Source organism: Squalius cephalus (assembly GCF_949319135.1).
Source record: "Squalius cephalus genome assembly, chromosome: 22".
Taxonomy (NCBI): Eukaryota; Metazoa; Chordata; class Actinopteri; order Cypriniformes; family Leuciscidae; genus Squalius; species Squalius cephalus.
In genome coordinates this window covers 20,518,219-20,536,148 of record NC_137143.1, presented here as the reverse complement: position 1 = coordinate 20,536,148, position 17,930 = coordinate 20,518,219, and the positions used below count along the sequence as shown (strand labels likewise).

The window sequence follows — 17,930 nt, the reverse complement described above, 5'->3', positions numbered from 1 at the left end:
CGACAGTTCCTCTCTATCAAATGTGTTTGTGTAAACACAGTCATGGTTTACAAGGACACATGGTTTAGCAGGACTTGTGTATGTAGTTCTATAGCCGACAGTTCCTCTCTATCAAATGTGTTTGTGTAAACACAGTCATGGTTTACAAGGACACATGGTTTAGCAGGACTTGTGTATGTAGTTCTATAGCCGACAGTTCATCTCTATCAAATGTGTTTGTGTAAACACAATCATGGTTTACAAGGAAACGTGGTTTAGCAGGACTTGTGTATGTAGTTCTATAGCCGACAGTTCCTCTCTATCAAATGTGTTTGTGTAAACACAGTCATGGTTTACAAGGACACATGGTTTAGCAGGACTTGTGTATGTAGTTCTATAGCCGACAGTTCATCTCTATCAAATGTGTTTGTGTAAACACAATCATGGTTTACAAGGAAACGTGGTTTAGCAGGACTTGTGTATGTAGTTCTATAGCCGACAGTTCCTCTCTATCAAATGTGTTTGTGTAAACACAATCATGGTTTACAAGGACACATGGTTTAGCAGGACTTGTGTATGTAGTTCTATAGCCGACAGTTCCTCTCTATCAAATGTGTTTGTGTAAACATAGTCATGGTTTACAAGGACATGTGGTTTAGCAGGACTTGTGTATGTAGTTCTATAGCCGACAGTTCCTCTCTATCAAATGTGTTTGTGTAAACACAATCATGGTTTACAAGGACACATGGTTTAGCAGGACTTGTGTATGTAGTTCTATAATCAACAGTTTTCTAAAACAAGCCACAATTTACCAGTCTATTTGTATACCCCTAAAAGAGCAAAATATATATTAAAATCCCCAGATTATAATAACCTTTTCAGGGTTAAAAAAGATTACTTGTATGATAAAGAGTAGTGTTATACAACTAGGGGTTGTCCATGGTTAACCGATTAACCGTTAAAAATTGCGTAACCGAGTGAAACATTTTGCTCGGTTAAGTGGCGTCAGTGGCGTGCATTGAATTTAGTTGTAATACATTTTTGCACCACCAGAGACCGCTAGACCAGTTTTCTAATATGAAGCGGGCAAAGAAAGCGCGCGTCCGAGAGTGAAGGCTGTGCGCGAGCCAGAAACAAACATAGTATCCGCGCCACTGATCGCAGCACAATAATATCTGTCTGCAGAGCCACAGCTTTACCCCAGCAGTTTTACCCCGCGCATGCGCAGTTTCATCACAACAGTTTTACCTGCAGAGTCCGTTTACCGTTACATTAACCCATACAATTTGTATTATGCATTTCCTAAACATGTACTTGCTAATCAAACACTTTATATGAACAAACTACTAATCTATAAAACACAATCGGTCTTCCGACCTTTTACTATTGTGTTGATATGCGCGAGGGAGAGAGAGCAATACAGCGCTCGTGTTGTTTGAAGGCGGTGAGAGTGCGCGCGTGCGCGGCCGGGGCTCTCTCACTGTTTGTTCTTATGCCCCTGTCCACTGATCTAAATAATTAGTTGTTACGACGACTTATTTGTTCCCTCGTTTTAATAAATCGTGGACACGTTGAACTAATTCCCTCCCTCATTTTGATTTAACGAATTACAACGTGGCCAAAAACAGTTTGATACTATTAATTAGTGAATGCTAAAGACCTATTTTTTGTGAATTGGTGAATATTCAGGTGAATTATTTCGTGGCCACGAATTAATAATAATTATTAAACTGTTTTTCTTACCTGTGAAGATAGCTCTTCAGTGAAGGCCGACTATTCTCGTACAGCTTTTTATTCCTTTTTTTTTGTGTGTGTGAATTGGTGAATATTCAGGTGAATTGTATCGTGGCCACGAATTAATAATACCTCAGCACGATTTACAAGACCCTTCTCGATCGCAGCGACAACGAGCACTTTGATCACTTGATTTAAAAAACAAAACATTTCAGCGCTAGATCGCCTAAAAAAAAAAAAAAACGAACGAAATGAATGCTCTGCTAGTTAACTGGAGATGTTTTGTTTATTTGTATTGGTATTCGTGCCGCGAGATGTTTCAAAGTGGTGGGGACAATATCGACCTTAGAAAATAGTGGTGGGGACATGTCCCACCCGCAAATTTCGCCTATCTCGGGGTTGCGGCGCGCACACTATGGTTAAGCGAGTATTAACCGCTAAGGGCCTCGGTTAACGGTTAATGAAAAACTTGAAAACGTGCAGCCCTATATACAACTTATATTAAACAACTTAATTCTACTTTCTACACACTTATTGACTCTGTCAGTTGTTTGAACTAGGAAGGACTATAGTCCATCAAACTAGGACCATCATTTGGACTAGTGCATATATATATATATATATATATATATATATATATATATATATATATATATATATATATATAACCCTCATGATACCATTTCTCCTTGTCTAGCTTGATTCCCTGCTAATTACAGCTAATTACCTCCACACCAAGCTTTATTGCACAAATATCTATTGGTAGTTCTGCCACAAAACTTGACAGGAGGAATATGCCAGATAAGTAAAAACAATTTTTTTTGTTATGTTAACTATTCCTTTATGCTGAGGGAACACAATCTATTTCTTGAATGCATAAACAACCTACGAGACCATAGCAACCAGAAATTATCAGAAAATATGTGCTATACCACATATCCTTGTACACCATGATTGTGTTTACACAGACACATTTGATAGAGAGGAACTGTCGGCTATAGAACTACATACACAAGTCCTGCTAAACCACGTGTCCTTGTAAACCAACACAATCATTGTTTACAAGGACATGCGGTTTAGCAGGACTTGTGTATGTAGTTTTATAACCAAGAGTTCCTCTCTATCAAATGTGTTTGTGTAAACACAATCATGGTTTACAAGGACATCCGGTTTAGCAGGACTTGTGTATGTAGTTTTATAACCAAGAGTTCCTCTCTATCAAATGTGTTTGTGTAAACACAATCATGGTATACAAGGACACGTGGTTTAGCAGGACTTGTGTGTGTAGCTCTACAGCTGACAGTTCCTCTCTATCAAATGTGTTTGTGTAAACACAATCATGGTATACATGAAGAACACCGGGTGATGAAGAGGTTCCACTTCAGAGCATAGACGTGTCTTGTGGAGGCCCTAGCAGAAGTGATGGTGGCCACCACCTGAGGTGGTAGGGTACTGAAACCTGCCGCGTCCTGTCCAGAACACACACATGCAGCCGTCAGTTGTGTGCTAGTGCATCCAAGCCGAGGGTCCCCTCGGTCAGGGAATAAAGTGGGAAGTGTCTGGGGAGGAAAAACAGATCTACCTGTGCGTCGCCGAACTGTTCCCAAATCAGCTGAACCGTCTGGGAATGAAGTCTCCATTCCCCGGGAAGTGGCCGAAATCGTGAGAGCCTGCGGTTGCACAATTCAGCTCTCCCGGACTGTAAATGGCTCAAAGCGACCTCAGATGCTTCTGACTCCATAAGAGTGAAGGGTGAGTTGCGATATACGGCGGGAGCTAGGGTTGTGCCGATAGACGATAGTATCGTGTATCGACGATAGACAGAGATATCGCCGATGGCAGATGCCTTTGACGATATCAATATGATAATTGGCTCGTTTTCCCATTAATGTATTAAATCATTATTATTATTATTATTATTATGAAGCTAGTATAGTTATTAAATTAATTAGGAACTACAATTATATTTGCCTTGCCTAAATTCATAACGGCATCACCACATAACCACACTTGCGACATCACCGACGCGCGCGTATGAGGACTCCTCAAAGAAAATGTTTTTAAAACAGACTAAAAAAAAACTACATCCCACAACGAAATTTTATTGCAAGGTGATCCATTCACAAATTGTCAAGAGTGCTTGTTTTAACAGACGCATCATTCTTATACAGAGCCAAGATGAAGACGCGGCATCGTCAGTATTTTGTTTCCATAGCACATTAACAAAATATTTAATGACACTAATAACACTAAAAACAATACAATTACAAAATATTAATTATAATAATAATATCAATAAAATTATATAGGCCGCCTAGGCCTAATAAAATTCTTTAGTTCACGAAGCATCTGTGAAACTCTGCCATCTGTGAAAATCACAAGAAACTTCAAACTTGTTTAACAATAAATATTCTTCTAATTGTTTCACTGTCAATAATGTAAGTCCACAAGAGAAATGTTAAGCCAGTAAATTAAGATAGTTGCTGTAGCCTACCGTTATATCCACCGTCGTCTCTGAGAGAACGCGCCGTTAATGCAGCGAAAGCTCAGTCCGTTTCTGCTTTCGTTTTCAGGGAATGAGCGCGTTTACATGCACGTTATTAACTCGATTATGCTGAATAAACTGACAATGCATGTGGTCATGTAAACGGATTAACCCGTTTTCCTTTATCAGAGTCAAGTCATAAGTTTAAGTATAACGATCGACTTTTAGATTTTTGCCTCTGATTTCTCCCGGCATTTAAAACACATTAACCCGCGTTATTTGGGCTTATTGAAGTGCGGTGCACATAAGTGAAGTGCATCCAGAGAGAGAGAGCACTGGTAGGAGGACATATCGCAGACTCCGACTCTTTCTTGACCCAATAAATTAAAACGTGTTCTCATAGAAGTAGAAGTAGCCTTCAGTCAAAATGCTGCATCTGTAACGGCATGATCGAGAGGATAATGTGTGTCCGTAAATTTCCCGCTGACATGTTGGAATACTCAGAGTCAGATACAAGAATGATAAGGATCTTTTTTTACCTCACTATACCAGGAAATAACCTGATTTAGCCTATTAATAAACACTCCACCTTTGCTAGCAAAATAGAAAAAGATTCTCATTTAAAACGAAGTAATAAAACAAGCAAATTGATGAGTAAATAAGCAAGTTAATAATCAAATAAGTAAGCCCCGCCCCCCCTCACGATAATATCGTGTATCGCCGATCTCACAGGCTGACGATAGGACGATATGAAAATGGAGCATATCGCCCAACCCTAGCGGGAGCGCAACCTTGTTGGTTGATATACACTACTGTCGCCATGATGTCTGAACGGACTAGTATGTGTTGGTCCTTGAGCAAACGTAAACGGTGCAGAGTGGCGTGGCAGCCGCTGCGGATGCCATATGCCCCAGGAGCCTCTAAAATAACTTCAGTGGAACCGCACTCTTGCCCTTGAATTGACTCAAGAGTCAGTTCAGCAGTGACTACACGCGCTCGCTCGTAAGCTTTGCGTACATGGCTACCGAGTCAATTTCCATACCAAGAAAAGTGATCCTCTGCACGGGGGAAAGTTTGCTGTTTTCCCAGTTGACCCGAAGGCCCAGACGGGCAAGATAGTTCAGGTTGTGAACCCTGTGTTGCCGGAGTGGCACAAGGAGTGCCTCAACGACTTGAAGATGCAAGGAGACACTAGCCTGAATGGAAGTACCGTGTACTAGTATGCCTGCCCCTCGAAAGCAAACCGTAGAAATTGTCTGTGTCGAGGAAGAGTGGAGACTTGAAAGTATGCGTCCTACAGGTCGATCGCTGCAAACTAATCCAATGGACGAACGCATTCAAAAATGCGTATGGCTGTCAACATCTTGAATGGAAGCCTGTGAGCCTATATATATATTCAAAATGTGCAGGTCCAGGATTGGCCGTAACCCACTGCTCTTCTTGGGTACAATGAAGTAGGAGCTATAGAAGCCGGACTACATTTCGGCCGGAGGGGCGGTCTCGATCGCACCCTTCGCCAGTAGGGTGGTGACTTCTGCACGCATGACAGGGGCATTGCCACCCACCATGGTATAGCAGACTCCCTGCTTTCAGGGAGGAGACTGCGAACTGAAATGCATAGCCGAGCCTGATGGTTCTCGCGAGCCAGCGGGACAGCTTAGGAAGCTCCAGCCAGGCTCCCAAAAACTGAACCAGCGGGGTCATGTGAACCACAGATGTACCCATGATGGGGCAGCAAGGCTGCGTCCTGACCATAGACTGTAAAAAAAGATGGACGACGCCCCTTCGCTCTCTTCCATTGATGAGAACTGAAGCCGCCAGTGTCCCGATATGGCGCTGACATATTGGAACTTGAGTCTGCGCAGGAGCGATCTCGGGACCAGACCTGCGCAGTAGTGAGCAGGAAGTAAAGCCGCGAAATCAACGCTCCGCCCTCACTCTCACAGTTCTGCACACTTTTTTTAAAAATTGATTGCAGTACAACAAGAGGCTTGTTAAAATAAAGTAAATACAATCTCCTCAGTCCTCCGAAGATCCCGAAAAAAATGTCCGTTGGTGCTTCAGTGACTACTTCGCTCAGAGAACCTGTCAATCACAGCTGTCAATCATGACGTTCCACCACCGCATCACGTAACTAAATAAAAAAAAAACTTATTTTTGAAACAGACACTTGAACTTACATCAGCGTGATAAAAACGACAGCAAATTAAAGAAACCACCTTTGGAAAAAAGATATTTAAAGTGTAATTTAATTGTTTAGTTGGTCTCACATCCCGTTGAATAACACGGGGAGGCGGGGCTTATGACCTATACTAGGACCAGTCACCGGGGGGCGATCGAGACGTTTTGGCTTCACTTTTCAGGGCTTGTGCGGCACGCTTGGTCCTGACAGAGAAGGCCAGGGAAGGACGAGTCTGGCGACAGAGGGGGATGAGAGTGGCGAGGTGGAGCTTTCACATTTCCATCTGCCCGTATCAGGAGTGCCGCTTTGCCTGCCGTTTGGCAGGCTGCAGGGCTGGTGAATGCTGCTGCTGGGTCCGGGCGGGAGGAGCGGGAGCCACAGTAGGGCGTCCTCGGCGGTGAGCGGACTGTGGCGGCTGAGGCGGCGGCTGGGTGGAAGCAGCAGCTGGCCGCCGGGGCAGAATGTTTAATGGCCTCGGTCTGCTCCTGGGTGAGCGAAAACTGTTGGGCAAAGTCCTGGGACGCGCCGCAGAAGAGGCCAGCCTAGGATATGGGGGTGTTGAGGAACGTGTTTCGCTCAGCCTCCCGCATATCATGTGAACCACAGACATACCCTCAATGGGGCAGCAAGGCCGCGTCCAGACAGAGGAGGCTAGGGAAGGACGAGTGTTCCGCGGTGACAGGAGAAAACACACACTGTTGGCAGATCACTGCACAGACCAGCAGCAGGAAAGAGATCTCGCTGGAACACGCCATCAAACCAACACCGCTGAAGAGTCGCTCGTCTCGTACAGTATCTAGAACTCGTAGACAGCTTGCAGTGGAGAGAAGTAAAGAAACACCCGGCTCCGAAGCAAAAACATAATGCGAGATTGCCGCGCTGCTCCTTTTATACCCACGCGGTGGGGCGGAGTTGCGTTATGCTAATTCAAGTTTAGCCATTGGCTTGTTTTGTAAGATCTCGAAGGTGATAGGCTTCCAAGCGAAACCCCCATTCGTCAATCACTTACGTAACTCAGAGTGACTGAACGAAAGGGAACTGTCCCTTTAAACCTGGATGTCCTAGCAAACCATGATTCAGTTGACCATGGAAGCCTGTGTAAAATCAGGTGTGTTATTTTCCATGATTTTATAGTTTGAACAACACTTTTAAGTGAGATGTATCTTAAAGAGACCATATAACATTGTTTAGCATGTCTGTTTAATTTGTAGAGTGTTAGGCACTGAGTGTCCCTCTAAACCACATTGGTTACATGCTGTCCTCGTAAACCATATAAAATCAGGTGTGTTATTTTCCATGATTTTATAGTTTGAACAACACTTTTAAGTGAGATGTATCTTAAAGAGACCATATAACATTGTTTAGCATGTCTGTTTAATTTGTAGAGTGTTAGGCAATGGGTGTCCCTCTAAACCATAGTGGTTACATGCTGTCCTCTTAAACCATATATACCAGTATGGAAAGGAGTGTGTGTGTGTGTGTGTGTGTGTGTGTGTGTGTGTGTGTGTGTGTGTGTGTGTGTGTGTGTGTGTGTGTGTGTGTGTGTGTGTGTGTGTGTGTGTGTGTGTGAAAAAGTAAAAAATGCATGTCAGCATTGTTCAAATGAAAGACATGTCTTTGTAAACAGTCCATGAAACAGCTCTTTCCATTAGACTAGATGCTTTAAATTAAAAACCTCAAATAGTATGCCTTTCCCTACTAATTAGAAGGAAATAATAAAAATTTGTCTCCAAGACAAACACCTCATGACCTTTCAAAGCCACCCTAGAGAAGTGTATTTTCCTCTGCGTTTGAGGGCGGTTAAGACCACAATGAAAGTACAGTTATCCAGACATACTGAAGTTTTCTCTGCAGTCTTACATGCTGCCATTTATTAAAAGAGAAAAAAATAGATAGATAGATAGATAGATAGATAGATAGATAGATAGATAGATAGATAGATAGATAGATAGATAGATAGATTGTGTGTAGCTATTCAGTTTGATGCATATTTTGTTTGCTAGTTAAAGGTTGCAGAAGGTCAGAAAAGTTTTAAATATGAGTCACTCTGTTTATCCAGCTGCCATTTTGATAGTTTAAGTGGTTTTTCACATATTGTGAAAGAGACCTGACAAAACAAGTTTTTATGAGTCATTTTTGATGGTTGAATTGTTTGGAAGGCAACATTTACATTGCAGGTACTTAGTATGTAATTCTTAAAAAATGAATTCAGAACAAACAATAGAAAACTTTGGACTGCAGACAATAATTGGATGGTTTGTTGTTATTTAACGGCTCAACTTTTCTAAAATAGTGTAAATAAGTATCTGTTGTCAGTATACTTACCTAATGTGAACTGTCACATTCACATATTAAAATAATAACAATAAAATATTATTATGTTTTCTTACTGTGAACATGACTGTTTTAAATTGAATAATGTGTATATGCAATATACACAAGCTCTGAAAGTTTGGCTTTTTTTAAAATCACGTTAATAATAATAATAATGTCTTCATTTCATTTTCCCCCCTAGTCTAATACTAAGTCTAATCCTAGTAATTACAGTGTAATAATTTGACGCACACTTTCTCAGTTCTTTGCTTTACCCAAATCTCTTTATGTAACTCAAAAGTATGACTGAGACTATATATAAAAGAAGAAAAAGAGGATCGGGTGGGGGTGGGGATGGAGGTCTAAGAAAAAAAATTACATTTGAATGAGAAAAAGGCAGTCGACAGCCGTTTTTTTTTCTTGTGACATATTTCTCCCATTACAGCAAATTAAATTCATTCAATTAGGGACCTAATCTCACAGTTTTCTACTCCACATCAGCTGAGGTGTCAGGAAATTTCTGTTTATATTACAATGTTTATGATTTTGTGCTATGAACTTCTCATTACATGCATTGTGATAGATAGATAGATAGATAGATAGATAGATAGATAGATAGATAGATAGATAGATAGATAGATAGATAGATAGATAGATAGATAGATAGATAGGCAGGCACTGCTATTAAGATGCGTTTTAGTCAATCGGATCCCAAGTAGATGAGGCAGACACATTTACACCTGGTATTTAAATCTGTCTCTTTTGTCCACTTTCGACCACTTCTGTCCCGATCTCTTCGAGGGGAGGGTCTATGGGTGAGTAAATGAATGGCCTTTTTCAGATATTTTGATCAAATGGATGAAATAAGCTCACGCAATTTACATATGAATGCGACGGAAGACGACGGAAAACACTGATCTCTGCTCTGGCAGTCGCAAGACCACGGCGAATGCTTGTGAGTGTGTGTTAGAAATTAGGAATGGTGAGAGAACATTGTGATTGGTATGTTTTTTTGTCTTCAATCTACCTCCGACAAAGTTTAAATCTCGTATGGCTAGCTCGCTTCCCATAATGTGTACGCATTAATTCAGTAGGCGGAGAGTAGGCGGTCTTTTGTGGCTGTTCAAACACATTCGACCATATAACGTTTACGCTACGAAAGCAATCCGGTTAAATGCGTCTTCGACTACCTCTGGAAGTAGTCGAAAGTGGACAAGCTCAAAACATTTTAGACCCAATTTATACCTGTATTTAGTGTCATCCACTTGTGATTCAATCAACCAAAACGCATCTTAGTACCAGGTGTAAACAGGGCCATGGATGGATGGATGGATGGATGGATGGATGGATGGATGGATGGATGGAAGGAAGGAAGGAAGGAAGGAAGGAAGGAAGGAAGGAAGGAAGGAAGGAAGGAAGGAAGGAAGGAAGGAAGGAAGGAAGGAAGGAAGGAAGGAAGGAAGGAAGGAAGGAAGGAAGGAAGGAAGGAAGGAAGGAAGGAAGGAAGGAAGGTCTAATATCTTAATTTTGAAACAACCACCAAACTGGCATTACCCAGTGGTGTTTTGTGGAAGTATTGTCAGGATATGAGGAGCATTCATATTGAACTCCAAGGTCGAGGAGCTGCCGCTGATTATCTGAAATTAATCAAAGCCCCGAGGGCAGCCTGCTGTAAATAGACTCACGAGCACATCAGGGATTTTCACCACGTGAAGCTGACTGCCCCTCGTCATTTTCATATTCGGTTTTGGATATTACGATCTGGCAGGATCTTGATAATAAGGGTGTGAGCGAGTCACGCGTCTGCCTCAAGACTGAAACTAAAATTGATGTCATCATCTTCTCTTAAAGCTTTAATCATTGATGTAATTGAAAGAAATGCTACAGTGGGCGCCGCACATGTCTTTTGATTCAACACATATACGACCATTTAGACTGATCTGTGTGTGTGTGCAGGGTTGCAGGAGTTAAAGTGAGGGGATAAGAGGGGTCCTCCACGTCGTCTCGGCACCGGGGGGCCCGACGCACCCGCCACACGCTTCCCATCTCCTTCAGCTCTCCTCTAGTGCTGCCGTGATTGGCAGAGATGTTAAGTGCCATTTGACACCTGAGAGGGTGAAAATTTGTGCGAGTGGGCAGTAATGAATTGGAGATGTCTACGCAATTAAAATCACTGTTAATTTCTCCAGGGAGATGGGCCCCCCCCCCCCCCCCCCCCCCCCCCCCGAGCCCATGAATCATAGGACAGGAGGAGGGATGGAAAGAGTGAAGGATGAGTCACTGGCTCTCCTGGATGGAGAAGAACGAGGGCCCCCACTGCACCTCTCGCATCGTCCGCCGTTAAGCATTTTTGATTAGGAAATCGCTTGATTTTTGTTCTGCTTCTCATTTGGTGGAAATTACTGTACTTTGGTTATCATCCACATTCGGATATGATTGTAGCACTTGTGATGTTCAAATCAGCGTTCAATGACACTGATTGAGATATGCATTGTTTCAGAGGGAAGGAAGGAACCCTGCTTGGTTATGTCGGTCCATCTCATGCCAGATTCTTCACTTGGTTGCTTTCCTCACTAAAGTTACAGGAATATCCTGTCACTCTGGTTCCCTGGCAGATGATCCAGGACATGTCAAATGGAGTAACATTATAAACTGGGAAAGCTTTTAGTTCACACAGAGGACGGGTGTTTTTGTTTGCACTTGGCTAACGCTATACTTTCCACATTTCCTTTGGTTTGTTCTGCTTGATCTGTTCGCAGTGACACTATGAGCTCGTTTTACGACGCATTTGGCATTCTTTCAACCTCAATAATGTCACCCAAGTGCTGAAATCATTTCTGAAGAAATGTAGAAGTGTAATTTCTGTCAGAGTTCAAGCCAATTAATTAAACCTGTCAGAGTCTTTCCTTCTTTGACCAACAGTGTTCTCGGTGGAGCAGGTCCAAACGCTGACCTTGCTGAGACCCGAACAGCCCTGCTGCTGATCAGTGTCACCATACTCAGGCGTTCTCTGACTGCCATGTGTTTAAATTGCCTCCCACTGGCATTCAAATTACAGACCCTATCTCATCTGTTGAGATCTGGCATTACAGCGAGTCCACCATCTCCCTTCACACATACACACACACACGCACGCCACCCAAGCACATAATGAGGCAAAGTCATCTCCTTCTGAATCCCCACTGGGTGTACCTGTGAAGTGTAAGGCCCAGATGTGCTATTTTCGGATCTCGCTCTTTTAATTTATTTCCATGATTTGGTGATAATAATAATAATTGTGCTGTAGGTGCTGCATTGAAATTAGCTGACACTTCCTAGGGCGTTATCGCTCAGCCATCGCATCCAAAAGTGCCTCTCCTCTGCTCGCATGCCTTCACTTCTTCATCTTTCGCCGTGCATTGACACAAAGGCTGTCGAAGCAGTTCTTCCTTCATATTCCTTTCCTTTTTTCAGCATATTCAAATCAGGTGTTTGAAAACTAACCTTGTTTGAATTGTAATGCCGCAACGGAGGGTTTACAATTTACTGATACAGCAGCATAATAGGAAGCGGAGCAGGTTTGAATTTGAAATGAATTAAATTTCTGCTTGTCTGTATTCTAATCACAATGTTACATGATAGCTTACAAGAGTGTCGTTGAGACCGTTTCTAACTAAATAAATTTGATTTTGAAAGGGTGTGTTTGGCAGATTGGCTTCTGCATATTTTTACCGCCAGCCAGGTGCTGTCATGGATAAAGTACCTAGTTTATTGCACATAATAGGATGCAAGGATAGCAAAATATACATGAATTCTATTTGACAGCGAGAAGAAATATCACAAAGACTCCCGCCCGCCCGGAGATGGCATTTACCCACTGTTCAGATGGCCCATGACGCCCACACCGGGCATAGATTAATCAGTATGCTAAAGAGGGAGCTAACATGTACATGTGTCGCATTTTAACCTTATTCTTGGCTGAATAACAGAATAATAATAAAAAAGAAAGCTAAAAATGCTAAATACTTTTCTGAATAAGTTTTTTTTTTTTTTTATTCCAGCATAATTTAATTAGTTGTAAGTCATTTTTAATCCAGTTTGTGTGTTACATTTTATTTTGTCAATTAATAAAAAATATTTGAGAGATATCAACAAACACAATTTTAACTTGCGCATATCCTGAATTACAACAATAATATTATGAATATTCATGTCATTTTTGCTAAATTTAGCCTCAGTGGACATCAGTGGATTGTTGGAAATTACAGCTTTGGAGCAACATTTTTTTTTTTTGTTTTTTTTTTTTTTTGTTGAGTGTTAAGACTGGTCCCATTCATTAACTGGTCCTTCTCCTCCCCTTATACTATCTCTGGCTGAATCTTCATTGGTAACAGCACAGAAAAGTTCAGAGATGAGCCAGATGTCTAGCAGTCATTGACAAGGGAACATTGTGTTCATCACTCCTCCATCCTCAGAAAGCCAAAATGTGGATTCTGTAGATTGCCTGGTTAAAGCCTCCAGATGTGTCCTACTTTTGTTCAGCAGTGACATGTGGTTAAACATACTTCCTGATGACCATCTCTGTTCAGGTCTCGAGTTTCCCTGTCTAGGGACAAAACTCACAGACCTTGCGAGTTCACACTGAAACTTCCTCTGTGGCTGCCACGGACTGCCATATGTATTAACTTGTTTTTCAGGCCAGCTGAGCTTGTAATAATCTGATAGAGCTCATTATAAGCTGTAATTGGAGGTGCCTGAATCCTCTGAGAGAGAAAGAGAAATAAAATAAGCAGAAAATTGGGGAATACTCTAAAGCCCCGGGCCCTTCTTTCCCATACAGCAACCTTGCATCTTATTTGAAAATTGGCAAACATATTCAAAATGGGCAAACAATAAAGTTATAATTATGACAAAAAAAACCCCGTCAGGTTGAGAACATTAATTTTCAATTATCTATTTTTTGTTTTAATTAAAAATAAATATCTATGTGTATGAGTTTATTTATATATTATTATTATTCTTTTCCGCTTAATTCCCAAGCAACATAAATATTTATAAGCTTTGATGCTTTCTTTTGAAGTCCCAAGCGAACATTCGATATAAAGTCCCTATCAAAACAATCGAAGAAAGCACAAAGAGGAAAAAACTGGCCTAGCTAGCATTGTTTTTTCCCCCGTCCCAGTGCACACGTAGAAAACATCAACCAAAAAAATAAATTGCACGAGAGCATCAGGATTGGGACCAGTGCACTGTCGCTTTAAGATAAAATATTCTATCTTCTACATCATAATTATCTCCTTAAGGTAGAAATATTAGCATATCTTCCAATCTTATTATCTGAGAAATTGCCTCATTAAGTTGCCTGCCTCCCCTTGTGCCCACCTTGCACGCCATTGTCCATATTTCATCAGTGATCCCATAGAGCTCGGGGCTGCTCTGATTGGCAAGAGGCATATGCCTTATAACAGATCTCTATGGGGACTCAGAATGGGCCGAAATACGCCAGCAGAGCTCTGTTTCTGACACTGGGATGATCATCTTTAATTTCATGTGCCTTTGCTTCTTTATAGACAACCTACAAGTGAGCGGCTTCACTGCCTCTTCTCTCCTCCCTCCTGCCCTCGCTCCATCTCTCATCTGTCCTTCACGCGAGAGCATGGAGGGGACGCCAGTCAGGAAAATTTGCTCCGCTGCAAACGAGGGTCACGTCACAGAGGGGTACAAAGTCCGAAGGTCTCAGTGTCTGGGGAGGAAATCTGATGTTTGCCTGCAGCCGTTCATGTAGGTGTGTGAATATTGAAATGTACCTTGTTTGGATGAGTGTCATTCAGTGATGTGTCTCTCCTACATATTGGTCTCTGCAGGGTGTTTCGCAAAAATTCACGGTCACTCACTGGACAACATTTTTACAAGGGCATTCTACAATGTAAAATAATAAAGAAAACATTTGTAAGTTATTTAAAGTTAATGATTGCTTCCAAAATTTAATATTTGGAATGTAATTGCAGTAAATCAAACCGTTAAAATATTATCAATTTTTTTTAAATATACTGTATCTGAAATTTAAAAAGAATAAATAAATGAATAAAAAAAACCTGTGCAATACCATATAGAGGACCATAGTGGGCCCCCCCTTATTCGTAACCCCCTGTCGATGGCCTTGGGTCTCTTGTCTGTCTGAGAAATAACCGTGGACAGAGGACAAATCCCTGTTTGGAATTATAAGTTAATTGTCAAATAGAAGGGTCCCGCAGCGTCCTAAGCCTGAATTGTACTGCTGCATACATTCACAGAAATTATTTAAATGATTACCACCACAAATTACACATTACCGCTTTCAGATATTAATGAGATGCGCTGGAATATCTCTAACAGCTTAATCTGTGAAATTTAAGCCATGAAATGAAATCTGACACCCATGGATTCATAATAAAATAATGTCTTTTTATCCCAGGCGATGGCCGAGCTAGCGGCTTTAGGTGAGATCTGAGGATGTGTGGATCCCATTTAGAAAATGTGCTTGTGTTGACAAGTCACCACTAGAAAGAGATGGTTGAAGAGGATAACTGTCACCATCCTTCACTCAGCCTTGATCAGAATGAGAATGATGATGAGATTTAATTGTGGTCAGACACTGGCATCCTCTCAAATGGATCGGTGGAATTGAGACTCAGATGTTAATTGAATCTATTGCTCAGTTAAATGATTTCACTACTGTGTTTTAAATAGGTAGCCTCCAGCTTTGGTAATGTTCTGCTCCACAGCGTGTTGGTAAAAGAGCGCTCATTTAAATCTAGATTGATTTGCATAATGATAATTTTGCATTCTTGCTTAATGAAACCCTTTTTCTTGAATTACTCAACGCAACATCTACAGCATTAAATGATCTTCTTTTATCTAAATTTCACTTATACAGGTGAACATGTGAAGCGTTCCATTGACTCATAATGAACAATGATTCATTTAAAATCAAATAGCATTATTCATGGATTCGTTAAAGCAATAAAAACGAAGAAAAAAATTAATGAAGCATTTCATTCAACTATCCGGTAAAGCTCTATTCGTTACTGATAGCATTTTTTTTTTTTTTTTAAATCATGGCTGTCAAGCTCCAAAAATGGACAAAAAGTTAAGAGGGATAGTTCACCCAAAAATGAAAAAAAAAAGTCATCATTTACTCACCCTCATGTCGTTCCAAACCCGTAACACTTTCGAACATCTTCATAACACAAATGAAGATATTTGAATTAAATCTGAGAGATTTCTGTCCCTCCATTGACAGCCTACGCAACTATCACTGTGACTCTTCTAAAAAGTTCACAAAGAGATCATAAAACTAATCCATATGAATCGAGCGGTTTAGTCAATTCTGAAGACACGATCGCTGTATATGATGAAGATATTTGATTTAGTCTTTTATTAACATATAAACATTCATCATCTCACTCATCAGATATGGTAAACGGAAGCTCAAGCATGTTCGCTTGACGTGCGAGAACCAATGAGGTTCATTCTCGTGTTACGCAGAACGTTTGAGCTTCCGCAGGAACCAATGAGGTTCATTCTCGTGTTACGCAGCACGTTTGAGCTTCCGCAGGAACCAATGAGGTTCATTCTCGTGTTACGCAGCACGTTTTAGCTTCCGCAGGAACCAATGAGGTTCATTCTCGTGTTATGCAGCACGTTTGAGCTTCCGCAGGAACCAATGAGGTTCATTCTCGTGTTATGCAGCACGTTTGAGCTTCCGCAGGAACCAATGAGGTTCATTCTCGTGTTATGCAGAACGTTTGAGCTTCCGCAGGAACCAATGAGGTTCATTCTCGTGTTATGCAGAACGTTTGAGCTTCCGCAGGAACCAATGAGGTTCATTCTCGTGTTATGCAGCACGTTTGAGCTTCCGCAGGAACCAATGAGGTTCATTCTCGTGTTACGCAGCACGTTTGAGCTTCCGCAGGAACCAATGAGGTTCGTTCTCGTGTTACGCAGCACGTTTGAGCTTCCGCAGGAACCAATGAGGTTCATTCTCGTGTTATGCAGAACGTTTGAGCTTCCGCAGGAACCAATGAGGTTCATTCTCGTGTTACGCAGCACGTTTGAGCTTCCGCAGGAACCAATGAGGTTCATTCTCGTGTTACGCAGCACGTTTGAGCTTCCGCAGGAACCAATGAGGTTCATTCTCGTGTTACGCAGCACGTTTGAGCTTCCGCAGGAACCAATGAGGTTCGTTCTCGTGTTATGCAGCACGTTTGAGCTTCCGCAGGAACCAATGAGGTTCGTTCTCGTGTTACGCAGCACGTTTGAGCTTCAGCAAGATCCAATGAGGTTCATTCTCGTGTTACGCAGCACGTTTGAGCTTCCGCAGGAACCAATGAGGTTCGTTCTCGTGTTATGCAGCACGTTTGAGCTTCCGCAGGAACCAATGAGGTTCATTCTCGTGTTATGCAGAACGTTTGAGCTTCCGCAGGAACCAATGAGGTTCGTTCTCGTGTTATGCAGCACGTTTGAGCTTCCGCAGGAACCAATGAGGTTCGTTCTCGTGTTACGCAGCACGTTTGAGCTTCCGCAGGAACCAATGAGGTTCGTTCTCGTGTTATGCAGCCCGTTTGAGCTTTCGCAGGAACCAATGAGGTTCGTTCTCGTGTTATGCAGCACGTTTGAGCTTCCGCAGGAACCAATGAGGTTCGTTCTCGTGTTATGCAGCACGTTTGAGCTTCCGCAGGAACCAATGAGGTTCGTTCTCGTGTTATGCAGCACGTTTGAGCTTCCGCAGGAACCAATGAGGTTCATTCTCGTGTTATGCAGAACGTTTGAGCTTCCGCAGGAACCAATGAGGTTCATTCTCGCGCATCAAGCAAGTACAGTTGAGCTTCTGTTTTTGTTTGCTGATCAATGTTTCAAATGCCGATCAGTGTGAATAAAAGCCTAAATTAAATCTGTTCAGCATATAAAGCGATAGTGCCGCTTGATTCATATGGATTAGTTTTGCGATCTCTTTATGATTTTTTTGAAGCATCAAAGTGGTAGTTGCGTGGACTGTCAATAGAGGGACAGAAATCTCTCAGATTTCTTTTAAACATCTTCACTTGTGTTTCAAAGATGAACGAAAGTGTGAACAGGTTTGAAACGACATGAGGGTAAGTATGACAATTTTTTCATTTTTGGTTAAACTAACCCTTTAATTAAATTGAGTAAATTATTTGAAATAATAAAACAAAATTGAGTGAGCAAATTGCTATTGCTATTTAAATGTGCAGATAT

At 41.6% G+C, this 17,930-nt stretch overlaps 1 long non-coding RNA gene across 5 annotated transcripts in view; it reads left to right on the top strand.

Moving 5' to 3' along the window:
* Nucleotides 1–17,930, top strand: part of LOC307150198 — an 86,716-nt gene that overhangs the window by 40,548 nt on the left and 28,238 nt on the right. For 4 of the 5 annotated variants that reach the window (XR_013819665.1, XR_013819667.1, XR_013819668.1 and 1 more), the window contains one exon: nucleotides 14,243–14,457. This is a non-coding gene — a long non-coding RNA (uncharacterized lncRNA). The remainder of the gene's footprint in view (nucleotides 1–14,242; nucleotides 14,458–17,930) is intronic. The other variant, XR_013819666.1, reaches the window with a different exon arrangement.